The sequence below is a fragment of the Trichosurus vulpecula genome, chromosome 5, assembly GCF_011100635.1.
Source record: "Trichosurus vulpecula isolate mTriVul1 chromosome 5, mTriVul1.pri, whole genome shotgun sequence".
In the NCBI taxonomy this organism is placed as follows: Eukaryota; Metazoa; Chordata; class Mammalia; order Diprotodontia; family Phalangeridae; genus Trichosurus; species Trichosurus vulpecula.
This window is the reverse complement of record NC_050577.1, coordinates 209365721-209385299: the sequence shown is the minus strand read 5'-3', so window position 1 is coordinate 209385299 and position 19579 is coordinate 209365721. Positions and strand designations below refer to the sequence as shown.

Here is a 19579-nt window from a genome sequence, read left to right as displayed (position 1 = left end):
GGTGTTTGTGGGTTAAGAAGTCTGGTAACTGCTGCAGCTCACTGATTCAGGGCGCTAGGGCCTGCTCCGCCCAGCTCCTGGTCTGGTTGGTTCACACAGCCCACGCTGGGTTCTGCCCCGCTCCACTCCCAGCTCTGTGCATGATAGACCTTACCCAGAGACCATCCAGCCTGTCCTGGGCTAGAGCCCTGCTTCCCTCTGCTATTTTGTGGGTTCTGCAGTTCTTCTCTATTGTCTTTGGTGTTTGTGGGTTGAGAAGTCTGGCAACTGCCACAGTTCACTGATTCAGGGCACTAGGGCCCTCTCCGCCCAGCTCCTGGTCTGATTGGTCCGCGCAGCCCATGCTGGGCTCTGCTCCGCTCCCAGCTCCATGCATGATAGACCTCATCCAGCAAACATCCAGGCTGTCCTGGGCTGGAGCTCTGCTTCCCTCTGCTATTTTGTGGGGTCTGAAGTTCTAGAATTGGTCCAGAGCCATTTTTATAGGTTTTTGGAGGGACTTGGCGGGGAGCTCATGCTAGTCCCTGCTTTCCAGCCGCCATCTTGGCCCCACTCCCCCCAAGACTCATCTTCTTGAGTTCAAATCTGGCCTCAAACATTTCATTTAACCCTGTTTGCTTCAGTTTCCTCGTCTCTAAAATGAGCCAGAGAAGGAAATAGAAAACCATGGCAGTATCTTTGACAAGAAAACCCCAAATGGGGTCCCAAAGAGTTGGACACAACTGTAATGAAAGAACAACATCTATTTTTCTGCACCTTTTGGGGCCAAACTTTTCCATTTGAAAGGGCAGTATCTTAAAAAACTTATAAAGAACTGTATCCACAGAAAAAACAAAAGCAGAGTTGTAAATGCAACTATGGCTCACTACTTCATACATTTTATTTTTCAAAAGTACATATTAAAGTGTTCACTTTGATATCAATATACTAAAATTAAAATGATAGAGATTATTATAACCCCTGTGCAAGAATGACATGCACATTCATAAAGCATTTCATATTTTCAATATTACCTGAAAATATTATCCCATACCAGGTTTCCAGTATTTGAAGATTTAAAGTACTTCAAATGGACACCTTGACCAGAAACTGGAATGTTGAATCTTCAGGAGGTAGACTTTCATAGGTTGTGTGGTTCACAAGATTCTACCTGGTTTTGGACCAACCCCCGAAACAAAGAGATACTTTTTGCAGCATGTTTGCACTACTACATTTGATTTGAGCAGTTTTCATGTTGTGAGACAACTTCATTTAGAAAGAAAGAAAGAAAGAAAGAAAGAAAGAAAGAAAGAAAGAAAGAAAGAAATAAAGCATATTGTAATCTAAAATGCAAGGCTCCCCTCTCCCCTTTTTTAGTACCAAAGTAACTGGCTTTGAAAAATTATTGACATTATGAATTGGTACTTAAATGATATTTCTGTAGAGAATTCTATCATTAAAATAACATGCAACTCTCAATATAAAAACAATTGCATTATATTACTGAGTAGTATATTGATTTGTGAAAATTTGGGGTTTAATATAGGTACTGTCAGTCTCGAAATCAGGACTTGGAAAAACATGTATAATTTCAGATGATGTTATGTTGCTTATGTTCAGTTTGAAATTAGAAAGGGAACCAGAAAAAATTAAATTATTATCCGAATTTAAGAGCATTACAAATCTAATATCTTTTAGCCTGTTTAATTAACTTACACAAAATTGCCACATATGTAGATTATACTTTAATAATTTCTAAATACATGTCAAATTATTTAACCATAAATATATAATTGCATTTTTTGTTGTCAAAGTAATTGACCAAAAACAAGTATTTTTACATGCAGATCTGTGGATCATTTGGTTTAATTTCTATTCTGATTTGAAATATAAATCCTAGGCACTTATCTGTCTATAATCCCTTTATAGCACTGTTAAAAAGAAGATGAAACCACAGCTACACAGTAAGGGAAATTGCATGGAAACATTTATACATGGGAAGTCCTAATTTCTGGTATCAGAATGCCAACTGGAATATTGAAAAGCTATTCCAGAAAATGTATTTTGTTTAATATTTCAAAGCAGACAATCACTCATCACGAAACATTATTTTCTGAACATTTGCTAAACATTTATTTCTAAAATACAGAAATTGCGTTTAGAATTTTCTAAAAAGCAGCTAGTTCTTGCCTTTATGCTTAATATAATTTGGAACTTTTGTAAAGGCTTTCTATAGAAAAAGCAGTGTGTATAAATATTAGCCATAGAAATATGTCTACCAAACTTTTAAAATTAGTACACTTTTTTCCTTCAAAATATTGTTTCATTTGAGACAGTACATATGTAATAGCAACTAAGATACATTAAGGTTTGTTGTGAGAGATTATTTACACAAATGAAATGAATGGCATTTCAGCTAAACAAAATGTAGAAAATGTTGATACTTGATAAAAGTTGGCTCTTTAATTTCTCTACATTGTACTTGTTCTGAAAAAGGTATAATGCTCTAGTGATTTATTTTTAAAGAAGGAGGGAAAACATATATTAAATATAATGCAATAACCATATCGCTCTACTTGTCCATATCCTCTTCTGAACTTCTTTTCATTCTCTTCTGTGAATATTTAAATGTTTCATTGGTTTCCTTTTCTTTCTTTTCTCTTTTTGTCCTGCATGACTATGAATACCACCATCAATTTCTCCCTTAATTCCCCCTACTTTAAAAAAACTCTTCTCTTGCAACAAATAAATATAGTCAAGCAAATCAAACCCACACATTTGTTGGTTCTGAAAATGCATGTCTTGGCAATAGGGCAGAGCCAAGACAGCAGATTAGAGGCAACCCAGCAGAATTCTCTCTACATTCCTCTCTCAAAAAATAACACCTCAAATAAAATTTTGTAGTGTCAGAGCCAATAAAAAGTCAGAATGAAACATTTTTCTGGCCTAGGAAAACTTAGGAAGTTAGCAGGGGAAGTTTGTGACAGACTGGAGGCCTGTCCGGAGCTCACACACACTGTGGCAGCAATAGTAACCCCAGTGCAGCAGCAACAGCTTTGGGAGTTCTCAGCAGAGAGATGGTAAGGGATTGGGGGCAGGGCCTAGGAAACTGGTCAGAAAAAGATCACCAGGAACTCTTTACTCACACTGGTTGCAGCTGGTGTTTTATAGATACTTGAAATGAGATTTCCCTTTCTATTATTGCCTCTTTAAATGCAAGGGATCTCTAAGATCCCTCCCAACTCAAAAATTCACAACTGTATGAAAATGAATTTTTAGCTAAGATTGAAATAGATCTCTTAATATATAATTGTGGAAACAATTTGAGTATTGTGGAAACACAATCAGGATAACACAAGATCTAGCAGCTTCCACGTTAAGGGTTTGGAATATGATGTTCCGGAGGTCAAAGGAGTTGGGATTAAAACCAAGAATCACCTACCCAGCAAAGCTGAGTATAATACTCCAAGGCAAAATATGGATTTTCAATAAAATAGAGGACTTGCAAGCTTTCTCAGTGAAAAGGCCAGAGCTGAATAGAAAATATGACTTTCAAACACAAGAATCAAGAGAAGCATGAAAAGGTAAACAAGGAAGAGAAATCATAAGGGACTTACTAAAGTGGAACTGTTTTGCTTACATGGAAATATGATGTGTATAATTCATGAGACCTTTCTCAGTATTAGGGTAGTTGAAGGGAATATATATAAATACAGACAGAGAGCACAGGGTGAGTTCAATATGAAGGGATGATATCTAAAAAATAAAATTAAGGGATGAGAGAGGAATATATTGAGAGAGGGAGAAAGGGAGAGATAGAATGGGGTAAATTATCTCACATAAAAGTGGCAAGAAAAAGCAGTTTTTTTGGAAGGGAAGAGGTGCAGGTGAGGGGGAATGAGTGAATCTTGCTTTCATGGGATTTGACTTGAGGAGGGAATAACATGCACACTCAATTGGGTGTCTTACCCCATGTGAAATTAGGGGGAAGGGGATAAGAAATGGGGCACAATAGAAGGGAGGGCAGATGGAGGAAGAAGTTATCAAAAGCAAACACATTTGAAAAGGGACAGGGTCAAGGGAGAAAATCGAATAAAGGGGGGACAGGATAGGATGGAGGGAAATATAGTTAGTCTTTCACAACATGACTATTATGGGAGTGTTTTGCATAATGATACATGTGTGGCCTGTATTGAATTGCTTGCCTTCTTAGGGAGAGTGAGTGGGGAGGGAAGAGGGGAGAGAATTTGGAATTCAAAGGTTTAAAAGAAGATGCCCAAAAAAGTTGTTTTTACATGCACCTAGGAAATAAGATATACAGGCAATGGGGCATAGATATCTATCTTACCCTACAAGCAAGTAAAGGGAAAAGGGATGGGGGGGAGAGGGAGTGGGGTGACAGAAGGGAGGGCTGACTGGGGAATGGGGCAATCAGAATATATGCCATCTTGGAGTGTGGGGGAGGGTAGCAATGGGGGGAAAAATTCATAACTCAAAATCTTGTGGAAATCAATGCTGAAAACTAAAAAATATTAAATAATAAAGTATGGAACAAAGAAAGTAATAATAAAATAATATATAATTGTGGACCAGTAGTTTGGCAATTTGAAAGCAGTTTCAATCTTTTGACAATAATAACTCATATGTATATATCTTTATTGATTACAAAACATTATAGGTAAGATAACTCATTTTATTTATAACAACTATGTTGAGATAGTTTATCTGTTTGATGATAGTTCATCATTAGGGAAGTAAATAGCTTTCCAAAGGTCACAAGCTAGTGAGTAAAATAGAAGAGACTCAAATTCAAGTCCTCTGAGTCTGTTTATTGCTCATCCATTAAAACCCATGGCATGGCATACTGCTGCTCAGGACTTCAGGTCACAGAATTTTATAGCTTCAGTTGTAAGATGGCAGGATATGATTGTCAACCATTTCAGTACTTTTAGTACAGTGACAGAGACAAAGTTTGTTGATTTAATTCAAGAGGATTGTGAGTTCATGAACCTCTGATAAACATTGTTACCCTGGTGTTTACTTATATAGTTATAAGCCCAAGGACAGACTATTCAGTGATTTCTGAAAGAAACCTGAAAGAAGTTGGAAAGGAATATATTTGCAAATTGGGCTTAGCTTTTGTTGACTTGGGAGGATGACAGGCATGTAGATTTATAGTTAGAAGAATACTCAGAGTCCACCAATAGTATTTATTAAAGGACTTGCCTGAAATAATGAAGACCAAAATGAGCAGAACCAAGAGAATGTCATATACAATAAGAGCAATATTATTTTAAGAATGACTTTGAGCAAGTAAGTCATTTTGACTATTATAAATACCCAAGTTAACCTTGAAGGATCTATGAAGGAAGATGCTATCTGCATCCAGAAAAAGAACTGATAGATAGGAGTAATAATAAATAATAACTAATAAAAAAGAATTATAGAAAATGAATTTGGTTTCAAAAAGAATAGAATGGTTTTGAAACCATTTTGATTTCCTTCATCAAATCTTACTAAGAAAGAAAAGTTATTAAGAGGTCACTGACAATTCATGGAAAACCTAGCAAATCATTCAGTGTAAGAGAGATTCTGCTGAAATATACAACAATGGATTTACTACCTCAGACACTGGATAACTCAAATGGCCTCTTGGTGTCAGTTTCCTCATAGACAGTATAACACGAGGGTATTGGACTAGATGACCTTTATGGTCCCTTCCAGCTCTAAGCCTTTGATTTATATCTAAAGGAATCCTAAATCCAGGTTAGAAGCAAGGGTCAGAAGGTAGAGAACTCCTGGGAATCAAGGCTCTGGTTCCTGAAAATGATAAAGATATTGGTAACACTATAGGGCTATAAGAAAAGAGAAAGCAAAAATTCTGCATTGAAAAATATTTCCCCATCTCTGTTTTGTGCATTCTTACCAGTTTGAACTGGCTTTATGTACTATATAGAAACTTTAAGGTCCTCTCAAATTATCGTGTTTTATATTGAGAGAGAGAGAGAGAGAGAGAGAGAGAGAGTGTATGTGTGTGTGTGTGTGTGTGTGCGTGTGTGTGTGTGTGTGTGTGTGTGTGCAATAAAACTGAGTGGGGAAATATATAAGGGACAGACCATTAAATTTTCTGTACTCAGAAAGGAATGGTGAAAGTGTGGGAAGACAGAGCATCTGATATGGAAAGTCTTGGAAGTCTGGCTATGGATCTGAGGAATCCTCCCTAGAATGAAGGGGTTACCACCAATAATGCTAAGGAGGAGAAGGTCATAAACCTTTGGGGAACAGGAACACAGGGAAAAGCAAATTCTCTAAATCAATAAAAGTTATCTGCCAACACATTGAGGCCAACTTGATGTTCATCTGTGCATTCCAGCCAAGTAGGGCACAAGGGGAATGATGGACCTTGACTCTGCAATCTATCTCTCCATAACACTGTAGTGTTATGTCCAATATTAGATAATGTAATAGAATCCTGTGGTTATATCACTGACCATTATCTCGCTTGCCCACCTACACTTTCTTACCCACTTAACCCTCCTCTCTCACTTAGGATTTATCTTCTTCCACTTATCTGCTCATCCATTATCTTTTCTAGTTAGAAATCATTTATTTTTTAAAACCATAAAAGCAGAGAACTTCAGCAATTAAAGGAACCTTGGAGACCATCTATTCCTAATCCTCATTTTATAGGTAAGGCCCAGAGAGGCTGAGTAATTTGAGCAATATGATCATACATCATTTTACTCAATCATACATCAATCTATTCTACTTTTTGAGTGTTTATGTTTTATACGTATTTATTTGTGCCACCCTGCATGAATTCCAGTTTGATCACCCAGTGGTTAATGCTCTTGTATTTACTTCTTTGTGTGCATGTTGTATATACCCAGTAGAATATAAACTGATGAGGGTAGGGCCTGTTTAGTTTTTGTCTCTGTATCACTTAACACAGTGCTTTGTGCAATTAGACATTTAATAAATATCGGTAGAATTTAATTGTATGTCTGTATGGTATGGGCATGTCATCTCTACTATGCTGCTTATATATTATCATATGTAAATATTATTTGTAGGTATATGATGTCTGTGGGCGTTGGAGTGTATCTATCTGAGTTTAAGTACTGTATCACAGACATTCTAGATTTACGAATACAGAAGCTGAATTGTTAAAACAACAACAGCAAAACAAAAATAACTTACTTTTTATTCTTCTGAAGGGGATCCACTTCATTCTAAGTAAATACAAATACTTTCCAGAAACTCTATGCCCTGGGGTGTTGCCTAGTTGCTAAAATATAATTGAGTATTTCTCTTGTAGCATATAGTACTGGGTTCTTATAGGTAGAGGTCCACTGAGCCAGTGGAGAAGGCAGGATTTTTTTTGGTTCTCTGGCATAATTACTACCTGTATGTGAAGGGCATCAACACTGGAAGATCTGTGGGGAAAGCTTTATTGCATTTTTGAATCTCACCCAGCACGGGGAAAGACCAGACTTGTCTAGATCAGACTTGTTTATTGCTTAACTTAGGACGTACAGGATGTACTGACTCCAGAAACCTTCCAGGTCTAACAGTCAGCATGCCTTGCTTCTGCATAGAGATTGTGCCCCTTATTTGAAAGTCCCTCTCTGATAACATGTAAATACCAATCAGCTTAATTTCCCTGGCTTCCTTGTTCCCAAACTCATACTCTGCCTCTATAACATATAACTCATAGAGGCTCAAGGCAGCCGGCCACCTAATTTGGCTCTCCGTTCTGCCAGATGACTTAATAATCTTCTTTCTAAAACTTTTTTTTCAGCTCTAAATTTGTTCTTGACTGACAAGACCCATACAAGCATGATTTTTTATGTACGATTTCCACTTAGCAATAGAAGCCTCCTGTGCTCCACCCATCTTGTTAGAGGGACAACTTGCATCACTGAACTCAAAATTGGCAAATATGGACAAAGATAATGTTTAACCCTATATTGTCTGTTCAGCAACTAGGGCCTATTAAGAGGCAAGTAACTGCTTTTCAAAAGTGGAATAATGAGTAGATGATGTGGGAAACTTGGAACTCCAGAAGGTCAGTAGTTGTTTGTTCTGACCATCTCTTGGTGCCTACAAAAGACTTCACTTACAGTAGTCTTTATGGACTGCAAAAACATGGGCCTTGAAGGGTCATCACAAGGCCCAACTGGAAGAGGTTGCTAAACAATCTGCTTTATATCTTCTAAGGCTGTAGTCCGTTCTGGGTCCCACTCAAAAGACACAGGCTTGTGAGTGACTTGATTTGTTGTTGTACAGTCATTTCATGTCCAACTCTTGGTGGTGCCATTTGGAGATTTCTTGGCAAGGATACTAGAATGGTTTTCATTCCCTTCTCTAGCTCATTTTAAAGATGAGAGAACTGAGGCAAACTGGGTTAAGTGACTTGCCCAGGGTAACATAGCTAGTGTCAGAAGCCAGATTTGAACTCAGGAAGATGAGTCTTCCTTACTGTAGACCCAGCACTCCATCCACCTTACCACCTCACTGCCCAAGTGACTTGATACAGGAATATGGTTTTGGTTCAACATAAGTGTAACAACAATCTTGCTAGCAGTTGTTGTAGGGTGTAAGACCCAATGAGACTGGCAACAGAAGCTGCCAGCACAGGTCCTTTTGATCTGCTTTACTAAGCCAAGTAATGTTAAGGGGTTAACAATCTTATTTCAATCCAACATACAAATATCATCCACTTAGTTCTGGAGGAAAAGCCAACAATCCAAACTTCAGAGCAAATACAAGCAAATTATAAATATACACAATATACACAGACCCAATCACAATTCATAGTTATCAGGAAAACATCAACATCTGGGTTTACAAGCTGGGGGCTTTCAAAATGGCTGCCCAGAGTCCCATGCCACTCTTCTGGTGACTGAGAGTCCTCAAGGAAAAAGCACCAGCCTCTTGAGTTTATATATTCTGTTCAGGGTCAAAGGTGAGTCACAAACATGTGACTCACCCACGTGACCTAAAAGCATCACTAACATGCGACTTAAACCCATGTGGCCTAAAAGCTTCTGACGTCACAGATATGTGACTCAAACCCATGTAAACTAGGCTTTTGCTTGAGGCAAAGAGGTCATCAAAGACTCCTAATTTAATCAAAGAAACAAAGGCCAAACTCTTCAAGGGTACTTGATTAAATAAGTACTAAAAGCCTTAATTGCTGATACATCATAAGGAAGATAATAAATGTAATAAATAAATCATGTTAATATAAGAATAAAAAATATGATTATGCTAATAACTATTGAAAAGCCTATCATCCATTTCTAATAAAAACTCTAAAAACATAGTAATAAATTGAACTCTTCAAAATAGTAAATAGAATTTATTTCAACCTAAGGGTGAGCATTATATTTAATAGAGAAAAGGTAGAATTTTTTTCCAATAAGATTGTGGGTAAGGCAAATATGCCCACTAGCTAAGGAAAGCTAGCTATAGCAATAAGAAAGAAATGGTGGAAATAAGAATAGGCAGGGGAAACAAAATTATTCTTTACTGTCATAGAATAGGAAGAAAAAAGAGGGCAATTTTTAAAATTGATATACAAAAGACAGCAGAAATATCAGAAAGAAGCATCAACAGGCATGATAGTTTTTAAAGTAATTTGTAGAATCCATTACATACATTTTAAAAAAGCAAATATAAAATAAAGATTCAAGATTTAACACAGATTCACATTTTGTGTTCTGCTGTGTGTATAGAAATGCTCTTTTTTGGTGTTTAGGTTCAAAATTTAAAAGAATTTAAAATAGAAAAACATGTTTTTGTGTTCTGTTAAACACAGAGAGATTCTTAGTGATTTTATTTTTATAAAATGTTGTAATTTTTTTTTAATTGAAAGAACAACTTCAGCAAAGTAGCGGGATATAAAATGAATGCACAAGCCATCAGTACTGCATTACCAACAGAACCCAGTAGGAAGTGGGACAGGGTAGAAAGAAATTCTATTCATAATTATTACAGAATATAGATAATTTCTGCAAGTTTACTTACCAGTACATACACAGATGTTAAATGAATGCTACTGTGAAATTCCTTTATGAGAATTTTAAAAGTCTTAAATGATTAGAGAAGAATTAATTTCTCATAGTTGAGCTGTGTTAATATAGTAAATAGGGCAATATTATTTAATTTAATTTACAAATTCAGTGCCCTATGGTTTTTTTAAAATTTATTATCAATTCATGGAACAAAACAAGCATTTCTTTAACAGTATAGTATATGTTTTTAAATTTAAATATTATTTTTTCAATTAACATTTTAATTTTTTCCATCCCATTTCCATCTACCAATAAAGAAAATAAAAACAATTCTGTTGTGACAAATGTGCCTAGTCAAGCAAAACAAATTCTTGTTCTGTCCATATCTCCCTTCTCCCACCTGCTCCCGAAATGTCTCAGTTTTCATGTTGAGTCCACTACCTCTCTTTCAGCAAATGAGTAGCATGCTTTGTCATCTTTCCCCTAGAATCATGGTTGGCCATTGCTTTGGTCAGAGTGCTTAATTCTTATAACCTCTTTACAATATTATTTTCATTCCATAAGTCTTTCTCCTCATTTCTTTTCACTTGATCCTTTATCAGTTCACACAAATCTTCTTTCCTGGTTTTTCTGAAATCATCCCATTTCTTCACTGTACAATAATATTACATTAGAATCAGTGCCAGGCTATTCAAACTACTAAAGGAGTATTTTATAGAATTAGTCAAACTTATAATAAAAATTCATCTGGAGGAACAAAAGGAACAAAAACAAGAATATCCATGGAAATAAGGAAAAGAAATGGGAAGTCATGGGGCTTTGCAGTATCACAAAGTACACCAGAAAAAACTATTTGGTATTTGATTAAAAAATAGAAAAGCTGACCATGAAAATATTAGGTGTAGAAGATCCAAAAGAAATTGAACATAACAATAGTGTTTGATAAACCTAAGGTTGCTAACTATTGGGTTAAGGACTCACTTATCAAGTTAAAAACATTTATTCGATGATGCTGAGAAATCTCAAAAGCAGAAAGAAATTAGGTTTAAATCAATGACTCATAACATATACCACAATAAGTTCTAAATGTATACCTATGAATACATAAATGTCATATCCTAAATATACATAAAGGTCATATCCTAAATAAACAGAGTGGGTAAAGAGATATCTTTATTAACCATAGTAGGAGAAGAGTTTTAAATAAATAAACAATATGTAAAAAGGGTCACAGGAGAAGAAATGGATAAGTTTAATTATATAAGACTGAAAAATTTCTGTACAAATAAGATCAATTAAATAAGAATTAGAAACAGGGGAATACTTTTTTCATAAAATTTCTTTGATTTTATTAAAATCTGATATTTAAGATATACAGGATATTGAAATAACTGAGCTTCCAATCAAGCTTCCAGTATGCAGCTGAATTTGTGGAAGGAGGTATGACACCTAATTGATGGAAAGAATGTTGAACATAGCATGGTGCTGAATAACTGTTTAAAGGGTGGTATTGGTTCCAGAGGTTCTTGGGAGATAGATGCATCTGGTTCAACACTATTCAGAAGAGAGACATGTAAAAAGACTTGAAGCTATAGACATGTAGGAGAAACTAGTTCATCAACATGTCCCTGATCTAGAGACTTCAGAAACTTTCCCCTTGGGTGAAATCAAGGCCTTTCTCTTCATTTTAGCTGAGATCTCATCTTGCTTTCAATAAATAGGTCATTCATTCTTGTGTATGTTCTGGTATATTCTAAACTGCAGAACTTCAATTTATGATTAATGTTTGGCTTGGATAAATGCACTCAGTTGTCATTAGTTATTTGTGATGGTCCTTTGAGTAGGCAACATTTAGTGGGAAGGGGCTAAATTGGTAATGTAATTGGGACTGAGGTGATGATTACCTTCCTCTCTATGAGCAACAGAGAAGTAGCTTTTATTTTGAACACTTTCCCCAAAATCACGCCTTTAGACAAACAATATTTAAGAGGGAAGATAGACATAAATTTAGCCTGAAGCCTGTCTTGTAGATAGGTGATTGAAAGAGCCTGACATAAAATTTTGCCTGACTATACTTATTTGTTAAAAAGGGAGGGCTTTTATTTGTGTAGGGGGCATATTATCAAGTAGAGAGGGAGTAGTAATAGTGATACAAGAAAAGAAAGAAGAGAAAGCAAAAAATCAATGAAACATTTTAAAAGTAAACAGAAAACAACATAGCGAAGCTCAGAAGGGGATATAGACAAGGACAGTGTTGTTAATCGTGGTAAATTTGACACATACTTTAAACAAAGCTATACATGGTAGATTCACAGTTCTCTGTTATATCCTCTCTTTCTGTCTTTTGTATATGAAAATGCTCATATTTTTGATGATTTTCAAGTTTATAATTAAAAAATTCTTGTGAAGCCTTGTGACAAGATATTTGGGTTCCTAGATGTCCTTCTAACTTTCTTCGATACAAATACCTTAGCTGTATTGTCATATTAGAACCTCTTTCATCTGGGGCCTCCTCGCTCTGGAATATCCATTATGTCTTGTTGCTTTTTCACCCTGGAATATCCCCCAGCCATGCTTACTTTCTAGACTTCAACACCATACCCCCATGCTGGGTATCTTCATATCTTCTTCACCTCCTACCCCCCACTTTCTAGCTCCCTTTTTTGTGCTGTCTTCCCCCATTAGAATGTAAACTCCTTGAGGGCAGTCACTGTCTTTCTTTTTGCTTGTATGTTTATCCCCAATGCTTAGTACAGTGCCTGACATATAGTAGGTAATTAATAAATGCTTGTCGTTTTGCCCTACCTCCATGCAAGTGTCCTGTGTTCGCTTAATTGTTTAAGTTTATAGAATCTAAAAGCATAAGTAAGTTTTAAAATCCATTCAGTCCTACTCCTTACCTGCCATTGGAATGCCTTCTAAAATATCCCTGATACATTGTTAAAAATAAAAACATTATGATATTCTCTCTTAGGCATTCTAAAAATACTTTTGAAAGAAAAATAGAATGGAAGTACCTTGCAAGTAGGGATTGTTTCATTCCTTGCACTTATATCCATATATTAAGTGCTTAATAATTACTTATTTATTGATCTATTTTATTATCAAAATTACCACTATTAATGGGTATCTAGGTGGTGTGATGGATGGAGTCAGGAAGACTTGAGTTTGAATGCTACCTCAAGCACTTACTAACTGTGTGATCCTGGGCAAGTCACTGAATCTCCATTTGTTCAGTTCCAAAAGGGGGGGGTTATATGAAGATCAAAATGAGATTTATATATATTTATATATACATATGTATATATATAACATATCTATGTATTTACATATATGTAACAGCACTTTACAAATCTTAAAGTGGTATATAAATGCTATTATCATTATCATTATTTCTACTTTACAATCACAAAAATAGTTCAAGAGAGACAGGATGGTGTGATGGTTAGAGTTCTGGCCTTGGAACCACAGACTTGGTTTTGAATTCTGCCTCTGAAACTTGTTAGTTTAACAATTCCAGGCACTGCCCCTCTATGTGCCTTGATGAACTCTCTGAGGTTTACCTTCTAAGTTAAATCAACAAACATTTATTAAGGTTTTCCTAAGTTCCAGAGACTTGACATGCAGAGAAAGGCAAAATCCATCCCTTCCTAGAAGACATACATAAAGAAGATGGAAGACAATCTGAGAGTGGAAGACATTAGCAGCTTGGGAACAGGAAAAGGCCTCTTGAATTAGGTAAGATTTGATTTGAGGCTTGAAGGGAGTCAGGAAAACTAAGAAACAGAGGTGATGGGATATATTCTTGGGGGATAACCAGTGCAAAAGCACTAAGATAGGAGAAGGAATTTCATGTTTGAAATGTTGCAAGTGGGTCAGCATTGATCAAGCATAAAAGACTAAACAGGTAGTAAGGGGTCAGATTATAAATAACTTTAAATGCCAAATAAAGAGGTATTATAGTCCAACTTATACTTTAGAATTGTCACATTGGTAGCTGAGTAGAGATAGAATGGAATAGAGAAACACTTGAGGCAGGGAGACCAGTTAGAAGGCTATTTCAATAGTCCAGGCAAGAGGTAATGAGGGCCTGAACCAGAGTTCTGACTGAATGAGGAGAGAGGAGACAATATATACAGGAGATGTTGTCAAGATAGAAATGAAAATATTCGACAAAGGATAAGATATGTGGGATGAGTGAAAGTGAGAAGTTGAAGATGTCATTGAGGTTGTAAGCCTAGCTCACTGGGAGGATAATGGTGCCCTCAATACCACAGGGAACTTGAGAGGTTAAAAAGAAGAGAATGTTGTGGGGAAAAGATATTGAGTTCTCTCTTGGGCATGTTGAATTTGAGATGCCCACAGGACATCCGAGTTTGAGATGTCTAGTAGGCAGTTATCGATATAAGAATGTACCTCAGGAGAAAGACTAGAGTTCTATACAAGTCAGTTCTGCATACTTCTTGTTTTGAAAACATAAAGTTATTCCATGTGTTTAATATATTAGGAAATTATTTGAGTATAACATGAACTTCATTTTTATCTATTCAAGATATCACCTGTGGGAGAACACAGAGAACTATGCCACTTTAAAATTACTCACAAGTTGGAATACTTCTGATTGCATCTTCCACAAACAAACTTCAGATCTTTTTCAAGGTAAAATGCTACATTTGTTGCGCACTAGGAGCTGTGGGTGGAGGCAGACTGGTTGATCTCTGCCCCTCTGCCACCTTCCACCAAGCTGGCTGAGGCCCAACCTGGCCCTTCCCCAGAGTTTTGGCCTCCACCCTTTCATCGATGACTCAACTCTGACAGCCCAGGCTCTGTGGGAACCTGGATGTAGGCCAAGCAACAGCCTAAAGCCTGTATACTGCCACTATTTATTATAATATTTATGTATCTCTTAACCATTTAATATGTATAAAACTGTGCTGCCATTTTTAGATGATCCCTATCTGTTTTTGTGTCATTGATGATTTTTTGAGACATTTCCCCCCTAAGCCCTGTGGTTTTTATTACATGATTTTGTGTAGTTTGGTAACTTTTAGGAACACAAAAGTCATATTATAGAAGAACTGCCATATCAGCAAAGAAAACTGAGAAAGAGCAATCAGAAAAATTGGATAGTAAAGTCACAAAAACCTAATGAGAAGAGCATATCCAGGAGGAGTCAGTGATTAACTATACAGTATCCTATAAGAGAAGTCATGATGAAGACTGAGAAAAAGCCATTAATGTAGCAATTAAGAGATCATTGAAGACATTGGATAGAGAAGTTTCGTTTGAGTGATGGGATTAGATGGAAGGTTGTAGAAGGTTTAGGAAAGAGTGAAAAGAATATAGAAGCATTAAGTATAGAGCTTTGTCAAGTAGGACAATAGCTAGCAGGGATGGTAGGATCAAGTGAAGATTTTTAAGGTTAGGAGAGTCATAGATGTATTTCTAGGAGGAGGGAGATGAGAGAGAGAGAGAGAGAGAGAGAGAGAGAGAGAGAGAGAGAGAGAGAGAGAGAGAGAGAGAGAATAATGAAGAATGAGGATAATAATAGGAACATCAGGAGTGCATGAAAAGGGGTTAGCTATGGCATATAGAAGGGTCATCTCTGCATCTGGGATAGACGTGATGGAAACGCAGCAGATAAAGATGCCTAAATTATATGTGATGAATTTGGCTCCAATGCTGGGACTCTCAATTCAGGTTCAATGTAAGGACAAAATGTGAGGACAATGTGAGACAATCTAAAGTCATTAAACTGTTAACAAAAGGTGATTTACTTTGCCCTAACACAGTAATGATATTCAACAAGGACACAGTGTAACTTAGCTTCTCTGGAAGTGCCCTCCTCTCCCATCTCGATATGGAAATGTGTCTGTTCATTAGGGCAAAAGAGGGTGAAGGTCAGGGTGATTCATCCATCAGAGACTCTGGGAAGATGACACAGTAGGTCAGAAAACTTTCAGCTCTCCAAATTTTCTACACAGAAAAAGACAGAAAATTGCCTCAGAGGGAATGAGTTGCAGCTGAAATAAAAAAAAGTCAGGATAGAGCAGTTGTTCTCCTAAGACAACCTAAGAAGACCCCAGGAAAAATCCGACTTCCAGGGGCAGAGGTTCAACCTGATTGAAGTGCAAACACCTCCAGTCCAACTCTGGCAATCAACAAACAATGAGCTCTGGGTCAGTTGGGCTTAGAAGGCCCCAGCCTTAGAAACTTTCATCTCATCAACAGTGCGAGGGTCTGATGACTGAGTAGAAGATTGAAGAACCTTCCACTGTCAAGGGATGCCAAACACAGCTACGCTGATGTGTCCAGGACTGGGCTGCTGCAGCAAGGGAGAAGGAGCTTGCATATGCCTGGTGAGTGTAGTAGCAGAAGGGCAGGGACCCTGCTGGCTGTGGGAACTTACAGGAGAGCAGAGCCACTGGTTTTGGTTCCAGGGCAGAGAGGACACTGTAGTTTGCAGCCACTGGAAGGACTGCAGGGAGCAAGGTCATTTGTGGAACAGATTGACTAGGGTCTCTAGCCATAGCTTAGGAGTGGAGAAGAGAGTCCAAGGTTGAGCCATGGGACAGACCTCAGAAAATAACATTAAGAAGGACTTGAAGCTTGGGACATCATTCTCCATACCTCTGGACTAGAACCTGATTACACTAATTGATAAAATATGTATAATATAATACATAATAATATAATTATAGCTGCTTTTAAAGATATGATAAGCAAAGGAGAAAGAACCCAACCATAGATAACTACTATGGGGATTGAAAAGATCTGAGCTCATATTCAAAGGAATATAATGGAGCTAAAACGGCCACTCCCTTTTCTTTTTTTTTCTTTTTTTTATTGAAAATATCAGATTTTGGGGGCAGCTAGGTGGCGCAGTCAGTAGAGCACCGGCCCTGGAGTCAGGAGGACCTGAGTTCAAATCCGGCCTCAGACACTTGACACATGTACTAGCTGTGTGACCTTGGGCAAGTCACTTAACCCCAATTGCCCTGCCACAAAAAAAAAAGAAAATATCAGATTTTAATGTAAATACATTTGCATGAGGTATAAACTATTTCTTTTTTTAATTTAATTTAATTTCATTTTTTTTAATTTTTAGTTTACAGCACACGGTTCTACATAATTTTGAGTTCCAGATTTTCTCCCCTCACTCCCCCCTCCCTCCCCAAGACAGCATGGAATCTCATATAACTACCATGTATAATACCAAATTGAATAGTAGGGGTGATAATGGACATTCTCGTTTCACCCCTGATCTTATTGGGAATGCATCTAGCTTATCCCCATTACAAATAATGCTTGTTGATGGCTTTAGGTAGATGCTATGTATAATTTTAAGGAAGGTTCCATTTATTCCTATGCTTTCTAGTGTTTTTAATAGGCATGGGTGTTGTATTTTTCAAAGGCTTTTTCTGCGTCTATTGAGATGATCATATGATCATATGCCTTTGGGCATAGCTCCAAATTGTTCAGCAGAGTGTTTGGATCAGTTCACAACTCCACCAACAATGAATTAGTGTTCCAGTTTTCCCACATCTTCTCCAACATTTATCATTTTCCTCTTTTGTCATGTTAGCCAATCTGATAGGCGTAATGTGGTACCTAAGAGTTGTTTTAATTTGCATCGCTCTAATCAATAGTGATTTAGAGCATTTTTTCATATGCCTATAGATATCTTTGATTTCTTCCTCTGAAAATTGCCTGCTCATATCATTTGCCCACTTATCAATAGGGGAATGACTTGTATTCTTACAAATTTGACTCAGTTCTCTACATATTTTACAGATGAGGCCTTTATCAGAGACACTGGTTGTAAAAATTCTTTCCCAATTTTTGGCTTCCCTCCTAATCTTGGTTGCATTGGCTTTGTATGTGCAAAAACTTTTTAATTTAATGTAATCAAAATTATCCATTTTGTATTTCATAATGTTCTCTATATCTTGTTTGGTCATAAATTCCTCCATCCACCATAAATATGACAGATAAATTATTCCTTGCTCCCCTAATTTATTTATAGTGTCATCCTTTATATCTAAATGGTATACCCATTTGGACTTTATTTTGGTATGCAGTGTCAGATGTTGGTCCATGCCCAATTTCTGCCATACTATTTTCCAGTTTTCCCAGAAGTTTTTGTCAAATAGTGAGTTCTTATCCCAGAAGCTAGGGCATTTGGGTTTATCAAACACTAGATTACTGTAGTCATTGACTGCTGTGTCTTGTGTACCTAACCTATTCCACTAATCTACCCCTCTATTTCTTAGTCAGTACCAAGTAGTTCTGATGATTGCTGCTTTATAATACAATATAGGATCTGGTATGGCTAGGCTACCTTCCCTAGCATTTCTTTTCCTTAATTTCCTTGATATTCAGACTCTTTTGTTCTTCCAGATGAATTTTGTTATTATTTTTTCCAGCTCTATAAAATAATTTTTTGGCACTTTGATTGGTATGGCACTGAATAAGTAAATTAGTTTAGATAGAGTTTATTATTTTTCCAGCCCAGAGAGGCTCCAAAAGATAAATAAGATGTCTGCTGACACTAGGGATGAAGTTTTGCCAACTTGCTTTAAGTATCCATTTTTTAATTGTTTAATTTTTTTTTCATTAAGTACTTGTGTCTTGTCAGGTAATCATGTGTATCCCCCAAATCTGGTAAGAATAATTTGTGTATTTCCTGATTCTGGTAAACCACTGATAAACATTTACTAATAATGTTAGGAAACTAAAGCTTTGATTCATGGTTTCCTTTTAATCTTTTGCTTAGATAATTGATGAAAACCATTAAAAAGCTACATGAGATTCTAGTCATCACTATGATTCAACAAACTAACTTCTGTGTTTCTCACTCTAGGAGATTTGATCATCCCATGTTCACATGAGAGCAGTACTGATTGATAGGAACTTGCTAGAATGCCACCTTGGGGAGAAGACACATCACCTCTGACTAGACAAACAGGGAACTTTGTCCTGTGTACCAGCGTTAGACACGTTTACTGGAAACTTTAAGAATCAGATTGGTTGTTTGCTCCTATAGGGGTTGGTTTTCGTATTGTCAAATAGATAATTGTACATTGTCAATTAATGAAGAAAGATTGCAAACAGTGATGAATGTAAATATGATTTATTGCTTCCATTGCACTAGTCAGTAAACGTAATGGTAAATCTAATTCAAACCAATAACCATTCATTAAATGCCTACTATGTGCTAGACAGTGTGCTAAGAACTATGGATATAATTAATAAAAAGAAAGATAACCCTTGCCCTAAAGGAGCTTATAATCTAAAGGGGCAGACAACAAACAAAAGAAGGGGTAAAAGGAAGGGACACGTGACACTAAGAGGATACCTGTCATGGGGGGGGGCACCTCATTCCATGAAGTTAGAAGCAGCTATAAAGTGGAGTGATCTGAGAGTTCAGTTTCTGCCCTCTATGAAGGAGGGGATTGGGAGGAATCTGGCATACCACATTTCAGCAGGTGGTATCAATCAAGACTTGACACGAACCATAGCAGTAAGTTTAGAAGTGTTGAGGCGGGGCATCTTGTCCTGTGGAATTTAAACCAGGTAGG

The 19579-nt window shown here is 36.8% G+C and overlaps 1 long non-coding RNA gene and 1 pseudogene across 1 annotated transcript; both read left to right on the top strand.

Annotated features, from left to right (window-relative positions):
• Positions 1–905: 905 nt before the first annotated feature.
• Positions 906–1005, top strand: LOC118852469 (annotated as a pseudogene).
• Positions 1006–15932: 14927 nt separating this feature from the next.
• On the top strand, positions 15933–19115 carry LOC118849768. The gene is made up of 2 exons (XR_005010443.1): positions 15933–16357; positions 18862–19115. It is a non-coding gene; the product is annotated as an uncharacterized LOC118849768 (long non-coding RNA).
• The last annotated feature ends 464 nt before the right edge of the window (positions 19116–19579 follow it).